Source organism: Aedes albopictus, chromosome 3, assembly GCF_035046485.1.
Source record: "Aedes albopictus strain Foshan chromosome 3, AalbF5, whole genome shotgun sequence".
Classification (NCBI taxonomy): Eukaryota; Metazoa; Arthropoda; class Insecta; order Diptera; family Culicidae; genus Aedes; species Aedes albopictus.
In genome coordinates, this window is record NC_085138.1 from 115,577,243 (window position 1) to 115,590,433 (window position 13,191).

The window sequence follows — 13,191 nt, forward strand, 5'->3', positions numbered from 1 at the left end:
GCAGGTTGAGGATCAAAGGCTGATTCTTCAACTCCAGCATAATAAACGTGCACAGCCCACTCTCCGGAAGTACTGATGATGACAAGGACGCATTTTACGCGCAGCTCGAACGCGAGTACGATTGCTGCCCAAGCCACGACGTCAAGATCATCATAGGAGATTTGAACGCTCAGGTAGGCCAGGAGGAGGAATTCAGACCGACGATTGGTAAGTTCAGCGCCCACCAGCAGACGAACGAAAACGGCCTACGACTCATTGATTTCGCCGCCTCCAAAAATATGGCCATACGTAGCACCTTTTCCAACACAGCTTCTCTTTTCGTTACACCTGGAGATCACCTCAGCAGACGGAATCGCAAATCGACCACGTTCTGATTGACGGAAGGCACTTCTCCGACATTATCAACGTCAGGACTTATCGTGGCGTTAACATTGACTCTGACCACCATATGGTGATGGTCAAACTGCGCCCAGAACTTTCCGTCATCAATAATGTACGGTACCGGCGACTGCCACGGTACAACCTTGAGCGACTGAAGCAACCGAATGTCGCCTCAGTATGCGCGCAGAATCTCGAGGCCGCGTTGACAGACGAGAGCGAGCTCGGTGAGGCCCCTCTAGAAGACTGCTGGAGTGCAGTGAAAGCAGCCATCAGCAACGCAGCCGAGAGCACCATCGGGTACTTGGAAAGGAGTTGACGAAATGAATGGTTCGACAAGGAGTGCGAATGCCGGGGCCCGTGGCGTAGTTGGTCACACGTTCGCTTCATATGCGGATGATCATGGGTTTGATTCCCAGCCCCGGCACTTGCAGTTTTTCGTCAGTTGGTTTTCCCCCGAGAGCAACGGACACTGACCCTCTTCTGAGCCCAAGGCTCCAACGGACCTGGACACCTGGACATCGGCGAACTGCTACTCATACTGGACCCCCAATCGGACAACGGCCATCCACCATCATCCTTGTGCTCATCATTCTACCAGGTATAAAGTAGAAAAGTGAAAGCAGCAGAAAGGCAACCAGTTCGATAAAGTAGAATAAGAATCTAGGCGCTGTACAAAATGTAAGTGCAGCTGTCAATTGAAATTGCTCACGTAGTGCCCCAGTGGACAATAGAGCTGTAAATTAGGATAAGTGATTAAGAATAAAAAAAAAGGAGTGCGAAGTGATTTTGAAGGAGAAGGAGAAGAATGCAACACAGACGGTAATGCTGCAGCAAGGGACCCTACAGAACGTGGAACGTTATAAACAGAAGCGGAAACATCAGACCCGCCTCTTTCGGGAGAGAAAGCACCGCCTGGAAGAAGCGGAGTGTGAAGAAATGGAACTGCTGTGCCGTTCCCAAGAAACACGGATGTTCTATCAGAAGCTCAACGCATCCCGCAAGGGCTTCGTGCCACGAGCCGAAATATGCAGGGATAAAGACGGAGGCCCTTTGACGGACGGACGTGAGGTGATCGAAAGGTGGAAGCAGCACTTCGATCAGCACCTGAACGGCGTGAAGAACGTAGGCAAGGGAGCCCACGGCAACGTAAGAAACGACGACGCCAGTGCAGCGGAGGACGGAAATGAACCAACTCCCATGCTAAACGAAGTTAAGGATGCCAATCGCCAGCTCAAAACCAACAAAGCAGCTGGTAAGGATGGTATCTCTGGAGCATTGCGGTATTGGCATAAAATAATAAATAAATAAATAAATTCTTTTTTGAAATGGTAATAAAACTGGGAAAATGATCCAAAACAATATAAAATAAAAACCATGGACGACTTTCTCGTAAAATTTTCATTGAAAGTTTATGGATCAGCTCCTAAATATCATGGATAATTTCCCAAATTTTATGGATCATGTTCAAACTGGTATGGATCGTTTCCAAAATTTTATGGATCATTTGCTTGGTTTTATGGATCGTTCTATGATTTTTTATGAATCATTTTTCATATTTTTGGATCGTTTTCATATTTTCTATGGATCGTTTTCCTAAATTACATACAACATATGTACATTTATTTGTTCAACATCAGCTTTTTAATTTTGTCTGACGTTTCAGTCTCATTTAGGACCTTCCTCGGTGACTCAATTATTGCCGATTTTTCGTAGAGTGTTGTTTTATCGAACAATGATTGTCGGACGGATGGAGTTTTCCCGCCCAGCAGTTAACGGTAAAGCAATGGTGATCGACCAAGTGCAAGGTGTCAAGTTCCAGAGCGGTAAAATTCCGGAAGGGCTTTTCCACAGTTACCGAATCTTAACCGTTAACTGCTGAGCGGGAAAACTCCATCCGTCCGACAATCATTGTTCGATAAAACAACACTCTACGAAAAATCGGCAATTATTGAGTCTCTGAGGAAGGTCCTAAATGAGACTGAAACGTCGGACAAGATTAAATAACTGTATTTGAATTTTGTCAAGACTGGAAGAGCCATTTTCAAGTTAATGATGTTGAACAAATAAATGTATGTATGTGATTTAGGAAGACAATCCATAGAAAATATGAAAACGATCCAAAAATATGAAAAATGATTCATAAAAAATTGGAGAACGATCCATAAAACCAAGCAAAAGATCCATAAAATTTTGGAAACGATCCATAACAGTTTGAACATGATCAATAAAATTTGGGAAATTACCCATGATATTTAGGAGCTGATCCATAAACATTCAGTGAAAATTTTACGAAAAAGTCGTCCATGGTTTTTATTTTATTAGATCATTTTCCCAGTCTTATGTACTATTTAAAAAAAGAATTTGTTTATTTATTTATGCCAATACCGCAATGCTCCAGGGATTCCTCTGGAAATTGTACCAAGGACAATTATTAAGATCTCTTCAGGCAAATTTTTGGGAGGCCCTTGAGAAAATCATTGGAAATTCCTCCAAGGCTTCCTTCGCAAATTTTCCATGGGGTTTTATGATGTAACGTTTTGACGTTTTTTTTTATCTTTTTAAGTAAAATAAAGCTAGAATTCAGATAGATAAAATTATAATTTTATCGAATATATCGATTTTTATTTTTCTATACAACTTATTATAGTTTTCATGATTGTCTTAATGAATTTGAATTTTTTATCTTTTCAAGTAAAATCCTATTGGAATTTCATTAGAATAAGAATTTTCTTCAGATTCATTCATTACATTATTTCTCTCGGAATGCCATCAAAATTTCCTGCATCGAAAATCCCATCTGGAACTTCTTTACGGATTCTTCGAGGAATCTGCTCAGAGTTATTGGAAAACTTTTGCGAAGGTTTTTTTTTTGCAGAATGCTTCCAAAGCACCCTTCAGGAATTAATCCAAAGTTTCATCGGGATCATTTTTAGGAATTTCAACGAGAATTACTCCTGCAGTTGATTGAGCAATTTCTCAAGAGAACTCTTTAGGAAATTCCTCCAAGAATTTCTTGAAGATTTTCTCCAAATATTTGATTGGAACTTCTTTGCAATTTTTTCCCAAAGATTTTTTAAGGAAACATACCCAATGATTCCCCGAAAAAAATCTTAAGGTATTCGGGAATTCTCGTGGAACTTCATCGGGAATTTCTTCAGGTATTTTTTAAAACCTTGAAAAATTTCTCGAAAAAATATATTACAAATACTGCACGAACTCTTTCGGGATTTCCTCTTAGTATTCGATCGAAAATTCATTTTTGGACTCCATTGGAAACGTCTTCAAGTCTTCCACCGAGAATTATTCCTGGGATTGTATCGAAAATTTCTCCGGAGATTATTCCACGCAATCCTTTGAGAATCCTTCTAGTTATTCATTCAGAATCTTTCCAGGTATTCTTTCATGAGTCCTGAAATTTCCTAGAGAATTCACCCAAGGGTTGCATCAAGATTACCTCCATGGGATCTTCCCCAACTCTTCAGGACGCGCGCCGTTTTAAAAAGGACAACACCAACGAAAAAAAAACCTTGCTCGTCGTATGCAGCGTGGGCGCGGTGCAGAAAGGTTAAACTTGATAGCATTAAAAGTGGAAACATTTAAACAGTTTGTAATTTGTTTCTGGTGCATTTTAGGCATATTGTTTGAAGTTCGTTTTGTGAATCTTCTGCTATATTTTTTATGACTTCTTACTGCAATAACTTATTTTTTAGGTACTACGCGAGTCTCTTTTGTAAACTTTAATGGATTGTCAACATAATTCTAAGCGGCATTCGTATGAGGTCCACAAACACATTCTCTCACATATTCTCGGCATATCTCATTGGAATATTTTAATGACAACTTACGAACCCTTACAGCCTTATATTTTTGGAAAATCAAAAATTCAGAATTGTTTCAGAAATATCTCTGGGGCTTTCTTTAAAAAAAAACGAATGTTTCTTCAGAAATATATTTTTGGAATGCTTTAAGAGCCTCCATAAATTTTCCAAAAAAAAAAGTCTATAGAAAGCCTCCTAAAATGGCTCCATTAATTCCTTAGAAATTCCAAAAGTTATGTCACACAAAAAATGTCCATGTAAAACCTCCTCCCCATGCCAGACTTTTTGTAAACCTCCTCTGAAATTTGTTTGTGGATTATCACACTTTCAGGAATCCCCTCTTTAAACGTAGTTCATAGACGTTGATTATTCAGAAATAGAGCCAGGAATTCTATTTCCAAAGTTATCCGGAGGCTCTTTTAGGAATAAGGTACCCCGGGGCAAGTGGGACCTAAAAAAGTGTTAGTTTGATTTTGTCATGCCAAAAATTCTAAACATAAATAAGTTTATAATTTCAATGGTTTTAAAAGACATTGTTGGGATATTTCTCTATATTAACGGGCATTAAAACTATTTCAAAATTTTAAAATTTTATATATCATGCATATGGAGAAAAATGTAGCAGATCTTCATATACTCCGTTTCACGGGGCAAGTGGGACCTATTCGAAATGTTTGTACATATGACTTAATATAGTAGCTGCTTGTAAGGTAGCATAAGTATAAATATCTCATACGAATAACTATGTTCAGAGATTTGAGTTGGAAGATTGATTGATTTGTCTTTATTAGAGAGACTTTCAGCCCTTGGCTGGTTCGTCTCTTTTGAGTTGGAAGAGTTTTGTGATACCGTGCATACATCACGTAACACATATAATAACGAATTTCTGAGAGAAAAAGTTGATTTAACTCTAGGAGCTTGTGCAAAACCAATTTATTTGTTTACACAAAATGCGCTATAAAGTTAAATGAAGATTTCAAAACTTGCTTTTCTTATTACATAGTTGATCAATCTCACCAAAAGATTTTTCAAGATTTACAGTTTATATGGTTTTGCCTTTCTCTTACACTATGTGTACTGGAAAGGCTATATGTTCACTCCAAAAACGACTTTTTGATAGAAAGCTCGGAGGGTCGAATCACATATACCAATCAACTCAGTTCGACGAATTGAGCAAATGTCTGTATGTGTGTATGTATGTGTATGTGTGTATGTGTGTGTGTATGTGTGTATGTATGTCTGTGTACAAAAAGGTCACATCACTTTTTTGAACTAAACCTCAACCGATTTTAATGACCGATGGTTCATTCGACGCGGAATGTGGTCCCATTGTTTCCTATTGAAAATGGTTCGGATCGGTCCAGCCGTTCCGGAGTTATGGCCATTTAGGTACTCCGGACCGGTACCCCTGGAAGGGGCCAGATATGAAAACGCTACAAACCCATCCATGCGACACATCAAACTACGGTATTTTCGATTACTTGATGAACGGTAAGCAGAAAAATGGTCTCAGACCATATCTAAACCGGTAGTGTCCTGGAGCCGGTTCCGGGTGTCCCACCGGAAGTGGCCAAACATAAAAGTGCACTAAACCCATGCATGCATGCGGCATATCAAACCGCAGCTTTTTCGATACCCTGATGAACAGTAAGAAGGAATACATTCTCAGACCATATCGGAACCGGTAGTATTCCGGAACCGGTTCCAGATGTCCCGCTGGAGGTGGCCAAGTATAAAAGTTAACCAAACCCATGCATGCGACATATCAAATAGTGGCTTTTTTGACATCCTGATGAAAGGTAAGCAGGAAAATATTCTCAGACCATATTTGAACCGGTTGTGTTCCGGAATCGGTTCCGGGTGTCCCGCCGGAAGTGGCCAAATATAAAATTGAACTAAAACCATGCATGTGACATATCAAACCGCGGCTTTTTCGATAACCTGATGAACAGTATAGAGGAAAGCATTCTCAGAACATATCGGAACCAGTAGTGTTCCGAAACCGGTTCCAGATGTCCCGCCAGAGGTGGCCAAGTTTCAAAGTTAACCAAACCCATACATGCGACATATCGAATAGTGGCTTTTTTGATATCCTGATGAACAGTCAGCAGGAAAATATTCTCAGACAATATGCATCTGAACCGGTAGTGATCCGGAACCGGTTCCGGGTGTCCCGCCGGAAATGGCCAAACAAAAAAGTGAACCAAACCCATGCGACAAATCAAATCGCGGATTTTTAGGTATCTTGATTTGGCGAAAAAAAAAGTTTCCGGCCAAATTTGGAACAACCGGTAGTATTCCTCACCGATTAAGGGTGCCCCATCGGAAGTGGTCAAATGTAAAGGAGAACCAACCCCATAAATAGCTGTTTTGGTAACCTGATGAACGTTTAACAAGAGAAAAAATCATAGACCACACTTTGGAAAACCAATACTGTGCCGAAACCGGTTCCAGGTGCTCTGCCGGAAGTGGTCAAATGTAGAACGAAGCCAAACGCATGCACACCGCGCATTAAATATCGGCTTTTTAGATGACGCGCAGAACGGTCAGCAAGAAAAGTCTCAGGCCACTTTAAGACTACCGGTAGTGTACCGGAACCACTTTCGAGTGTCTCGCCGGAACTGGCGAAATGCACAAATAAGTGTTTGACAGTACATCAAATAGCAGCTTTTTGGAATACACGATGATCGATTCGTAAGAACATAGTCTCAGACCATATTTTAGACAAACGGTAGTGTCCCAGTTCTGGGTGTCCCACTGGAAGTGGTCAAATGTAAAAGTGATCTATACCCACCCATGCATGAGATAAATCAAATCGTGTTTTTTTTTGGTAACCTAATGAACGTTAGCAATGAAATAGTCTCAGACTATATTTGGGAGACCCGGTGTGCTCCGGAACCTGTTCCGGTACCGCATCGAAAGTAACCAAATGTACCATGCAACATATTACATCACGGCTTTTTGAATAACCCGAGGAACGGTTAACTAGAAAATAGGCTCACACCACATTACAGACTACCGGTACACTGAAATAAATTTTGTTGTCGTTTCCACCGAATCCATGGTAGAATTAAGAACTGTACCAACAATTTTCAACCGAATGCAAAATTCTGTTAATTGTACTGAAACGTTGTAAATATTACCATGCGTGTATTACTGTTGACTAAAAACATTCTTGGTTCTACTATTTTGGCATTGTAATTTTGACCATGTAGACTTGAATGTTGCGCGTCTTAGATAAACATAATCAAAAATACAATGTCAAAATAGTAACATCAAGAATGTTTTTAGTCAATGGTACTTCACGTAATATTGACAATGTTTCAGTACAATTAACAGAATTTTGCATTCGGTTGAAAATTGTTGGTACAGTTCTTAATTTTACCATGGATTCGGTGGAAACAACAACAAAATTTATTTCAGTGTAGGGTTGCACAACCAGCGTTTGGTGCTTCGCCGGAACTACGAAAGTAAATAAAACCAAGGCAAGCGATAAATATGTGTAAGAGAACAAAATCTTACAAATCAAACCCACATACAAACAGACGTCGCACTATACTCACTACCTATCGCTCTTGTTTTCAACGGTCAATAAGATAGAGCCCAAATGTTCAGAAAAAAATTGTGATCTGTGATTGTGTAAAGAGTTATAGCTTAGCTTGTTAGTATCGTCTTGATATTGATCAGGCTCCAGTGTTAGTGAAGGTGCTCAACAAAGTGCTCAAGCAATCAACTGAGAAGTCTGATATTTTTCAGCCCTGTTTATACGTTGAACATAATTTTGGACTATGTGCAATCAATAAGTTTTAAGTCAATTCGAAGATGTCTGATAAAATGCTTGCTTTTCTATAAAAATATTCGGATTCAAAAACACTTTGACTTACGTTACCGGAAAGATTGTGAGAACATGTTCGACGAGAAAGGCCCTATCACCACTAGGTGGATTAATTTGGGTTTTTCTTATATAATGTTACGATCATTAAATGAAGATTATTGAATAATGAAATTTGAATAGGTCGTTTTCCTATTTTTCCTATTTTCCTATACTTTATGGACGGTTCCTTAACGCTCAGAAATACTCATTTTGCAGCGAAAAACAAAAAAATAATAAAATAATAGGCAAAAATGTAAAAAAATGATGGTTTTGAAAAAGAAATGTGTTTTACCCAAGACTTCACCAAAGCTATTGTTTAGCTTCATCATCAAAATAGAAGTAATTCAGCATAATTCAACGATTGGTTACTTAAAACGCCGATTTTTACTTCAATTCTGTATAAATTTCAACTTAAGCTGAAGAAAGTTAGATCAAACTATGGAATTGTGTTTGTTTACTCTCAAGTTTACTCTTATAGGTCTCACTTGCCCCAGATGCTGAAATGCACTGGGGTAAGTGAGAGCAGTTAAATAAAGATAATAAATGGAAATAAATTACATCCTTTTTGATTGAAATAATTTGCAAGCACTCCAAATGTTATCCTGAAACTGCAAAAGTTTTACTTTATTTGTTATTCTTTTTTTAAACGACGAATATAGTAGAGTACGTTAATCTCACTTAGTGAATTGAAAATGATGTATGAACAACAATAACATATATGGTCTCTTTATGGTGGAAACAATAACAATTTTTGTATTCAAAGTATCTGTGGGTGTGATGCCTATGTTTTCCACGAAGAACGTTTACCTTAAAAATAGATAATAATAAAAATAATAGCAGTAGGTCTCACTTGCCCCGGATTCTCACTTGCCCCGGGGTACCTTACCCTATCGATTGCTTCGAAAAATCTTTCAGGGCTTCTTCAATAAATTTCTTCGAGGAATGTATCCATGAAATTCTCCAGAAGTTCTTTCATGATTTAGTTTAGTGATTCCAGCAGATATTCTTCTAGAGAAATATGCAGAAATTCATAAAAAGATTTCTTCATGAGCTCCATGAGCTTCATGAGCTTCCTCCTGGATTTCTTCAAAGGGTACCTTTAGCACCGTTTGGGAAATTCACTCGGATTCTTTAAGTGATTCAAAAATTTGTTCAGATACATTTTCTAAGAAGTTTTATATAAATTCCTTTGCAAATTTCACATGTGATTTGTCTAAGAATTTTACATAAGTTTCAGAGTTTCCCCAGACATTCTTTTAAAAAAACGTTCACGAATTCCTCCGGAAATTCTTACTGAAAATTCTCTAAGAATTTTGATAAATTTTTACAAACATTCAGTATTCAAAATATTCAATAATATTTTTAAGACAGAATACCTTGGAAAATTTCATCACGGATTACCAAAGAAAAACCTTTCCTGCAGAAATATCACCTAGGATTCCTTTAGAGATTCTCCCTTTAAATATTTCAGTTATTTCTCCACATATTTTACATAAGTATTTTATGAAATTACACAAAAAATATTGAAATAATTCTTCAATGGTAACCTGAAGGAATATTTGAAAATCTGACGAGATTCTTGAACAAATTTCATTGAAGCAATTTCAGAAACAATCGTTGGAAGAGTTACCGGACAAATCCCTCGGGAAAAACCTGGAGGAACTCCTTGAGATGGTTTCAGAGGAATATCTAGAAGAATTTTATGAGAAATTTATGGAAAAAATCCAGGAGAAATTTCTTATGGACAACCGCGAGGAATTTTTGAATTAAATGTTATAAAGTTTCTGAAAAGAAAAATTACGAGAATCAGTGAAAAATGCAAACAAAGGCACTGGAGGAATTTTTAAAAAAATCCCAAAAAAAAATCTGAAGGGGTTCCTGGAGGATGATGTGGAATAAACCCTGAAAGAGCTCCTGGAGATACTCTGGAGAAATTCTTGAAAGATTTTTTTGTAAAATGTCTGAATGGTTGGAAAAAATGGAAGAATTCTTATAGGTTTTATTTTTTTTTTATTCTTAATCACTTAACCTAATCTACAGCTCTATTGTCCACTTGGGCACTACGTGAGCAATTTCAATTGACAGCTGCACTTTTGTACAGCGCCTAGATTCTATTCTACTTTATCGAACTGGTTCTGCTGCTTTCACTTTTTCTACTTTAGGGGCATCTGGGGTAATACGCACTGTCGAGGCAAAACGCACCCCCTTTGTTTTTCAGGGATTATCGGTTTTAGAGCTTTGAAACCTTATCAATCTAATAGAACTTCTTAATAAATGAGCATCTGGAAAATTTTACATATCTGCGTTACGTAATTAGTGAGAAAAATGAATAAAATTGAAAAGCACGATTCTGATGTAATTTTCCCGATCGTTTGTCGAATGATTTAATGGTGAAAACCGACCAAACATCTAATGCTGTTGTGTTTATTCAGTTCATTGAGGGCAATGCTAAGCATAGGAAAAATAACTTAAACAGTAATTTACGTAAATTATATGTTTTAAACTATTTTATTTTTTGCTATCGATTGGGGCAATATGCACTCCATTGGTTGGGGCAAAACGCACCTATAGAAAACAAGCTGTAATGATATCTATGAGTGCTTTGTAAGTAATCGTAAACAAAATTGAGCTATTGTTTGTCTTAAAACCTTATAAAACATGCATTTTGTCTAAGAAGTAAAAAGATTTCTAAACTCGACGGTGCATCTTGCCTCAATGTTGTGGTGCGTCTTGCCCCTTTGTTTGAGTGCATCCTGCCCCATTGTTGTAGTGCATTTTACCCCGAGCAAGGGTGCATACTGCCCCGCATAAACATACGAAGCCGTAATGTTAGTCTTTACAAAAAACGTTATTTTCAAGAGCTGAACTGTATTAAGGCTGAAATTTTGTTTGGTTTCTCTTAGAATGAAAGTATATGCAATGAATGCATGCATTAAACCAATAAATTATTGCCTTTTTATATGCATTTGGACGCATCTTCCTTAAGTGGTGCGTATTACCCCAGAATCCCCTATACCTAGTAGAATGATGAGCACAAGGATGATGATGGATGGCCGTTGTTCCTTTCCAAGTCCGATTGGGGGTCCATTATGAGTAGCAGTTCGCCGATGTCCAGGTATCCGGGTCCGTTTGAGCCATGGGACTCAGAAGAGGGTCAGTGTCAGTTGCTTTCAGGGGAAAAGCAACTGACGAAAAATTGCAAGTGCCGGGGCTGGGAATCAAACCCATGACCATCCGCATATAAAGCGAACGTGTGACCAACTACGCCACGGGCCCCGGCAATTCTTATAGGTTGCAATCACAAAAAAAAAAAAAAATAAAAAAAATATTTTTATTTTAAGAATCTCTGTAGCAATGCCATTTAAACTCGAGAATGACGTGCAGTAATTATAAGGAAAATTTCTTGAGATATTCCTGGAGAAACGTCGAGAAATCAATACTGAAGCGATTTCTGAAAGAGCTCTTGAAAGAATCTCTGAACATACCCCGGAAAATTTCTGAAAGAACCCCCAAAGAAAGGTTTTTTTTTTAAATCCCAAGAGAAGTTTACGATCTAACCTTTTGAGGAACTTCCAAAAGAATCGCTTGAGAATTTTCTGGAGAAATTCCTGAAGAAACATCTAAAACAATCCCTGGAAGAATTCCCGAAAAGAACCTAAAGGGAATATTTAGAGAAAATAATTTAGGCCTCTCGAGGAACTCAAACAAAATATCAGTAATCTGAATTGCTCAAGGAATCGAAGAAATTCTACTCTAAAGAATTATCATCCAGATTAGGAAAAAAAACATCCACACAATGTAAATAAGGGTCAATTTTAAAATAATTTCCTTCATAAAAGATTCTCTTAAAAAACTGTAGCATAGTTCTTGTGAAGTAGGAGAAAATTGTTCTTTGGCTACAGAAAGCAAATTATTCTGTATTGATGTTTTTAGCACTAGCAGTAGTAATTCACAAAAAACTATTACGAAAGTGGGTCTTAAAATGTGAAATGACGTTTTACTTAATATTTATACGATCCTCTATCTTAAGACGGAGTGATTTACCTTGCCAACATAAAGTCCGAACATCATTTACATGAGAGTTCGTACTGAAAGGAATGGTCCAAAACTATGGATTATATTTATAATATTTTGCTTACATTCAAAACAAATTTCAACGATCTTCCCTCCCCCATTTCATTAAGATTTAACCTCTCCCCCTCTTCAGAGCTATTTAGAATCTACCTTTAATGGCTTAAAATGGCAACAACGCCCACAAAAATTATAGTTCCAATTTTCAAAAAAAAAAAAAAACGGTTATATTAGCCCTTCTAGGTGGCTTAATCACTTCTAGAATCATCCCAGTTCTTGTTCGTCATGGTTATATCACAGAGAAACAGACGTCGCACTCTCATCGCTTCCCACCGATCACCTTTTTAACGGTTGATTCAAATATTCAGTAGTAGGTCGATTGGCCATTCGCGTCGCTGGTATCGTTTTTACACCTGTTTGACGTTTGCTCACTACCGCCATCTAGTAGCGGCCCGGCCAATCACAGTACGTTTGGCATTGTGCGATTACGTTTTCGTGACGATGTTTTTCAATGAAATTTGTTCTAAGTGTTACGTCTGTTTCTCTGTGGTTATATTGTATATCAAGTAAGTTTAATCACTATGATCAAAATAATTAACTTATCTTCTAAGATAAGCAATTTTAAAAACTTTGAACCATTCTCACCCCCTCTACTTCAGTTTTTTTTCAGGAACTATTCTATTACTCTTTTATGTGTTACTCAGAAACCCAATTTCAAGCCTAACATTTATAACATATTTGTTAGAAGATTAGAACTGTTAGGCACCTTGGGCTTTAACGGGATAATTCATCCAAAGATGTATTCTGAAATCCCTCATGAATCTTTTACGAGCTCTTTTATTCATGTTCAATTTTATGATTGATGCTGAAATTTGTTGGAAATTCCTTTGAGATTGTATTTACAAATTCCTCTAAAGTATCATCCACATTCTTAGTTTACAGCTTAGGTAACAAAGATCGAGAGATTCGTTCAATCATTCCGCCGACATTTTATTTAGTTTTTTTTACTTCTTCTAAGGTGACATGACGAAGATATGAGGAAGCCGC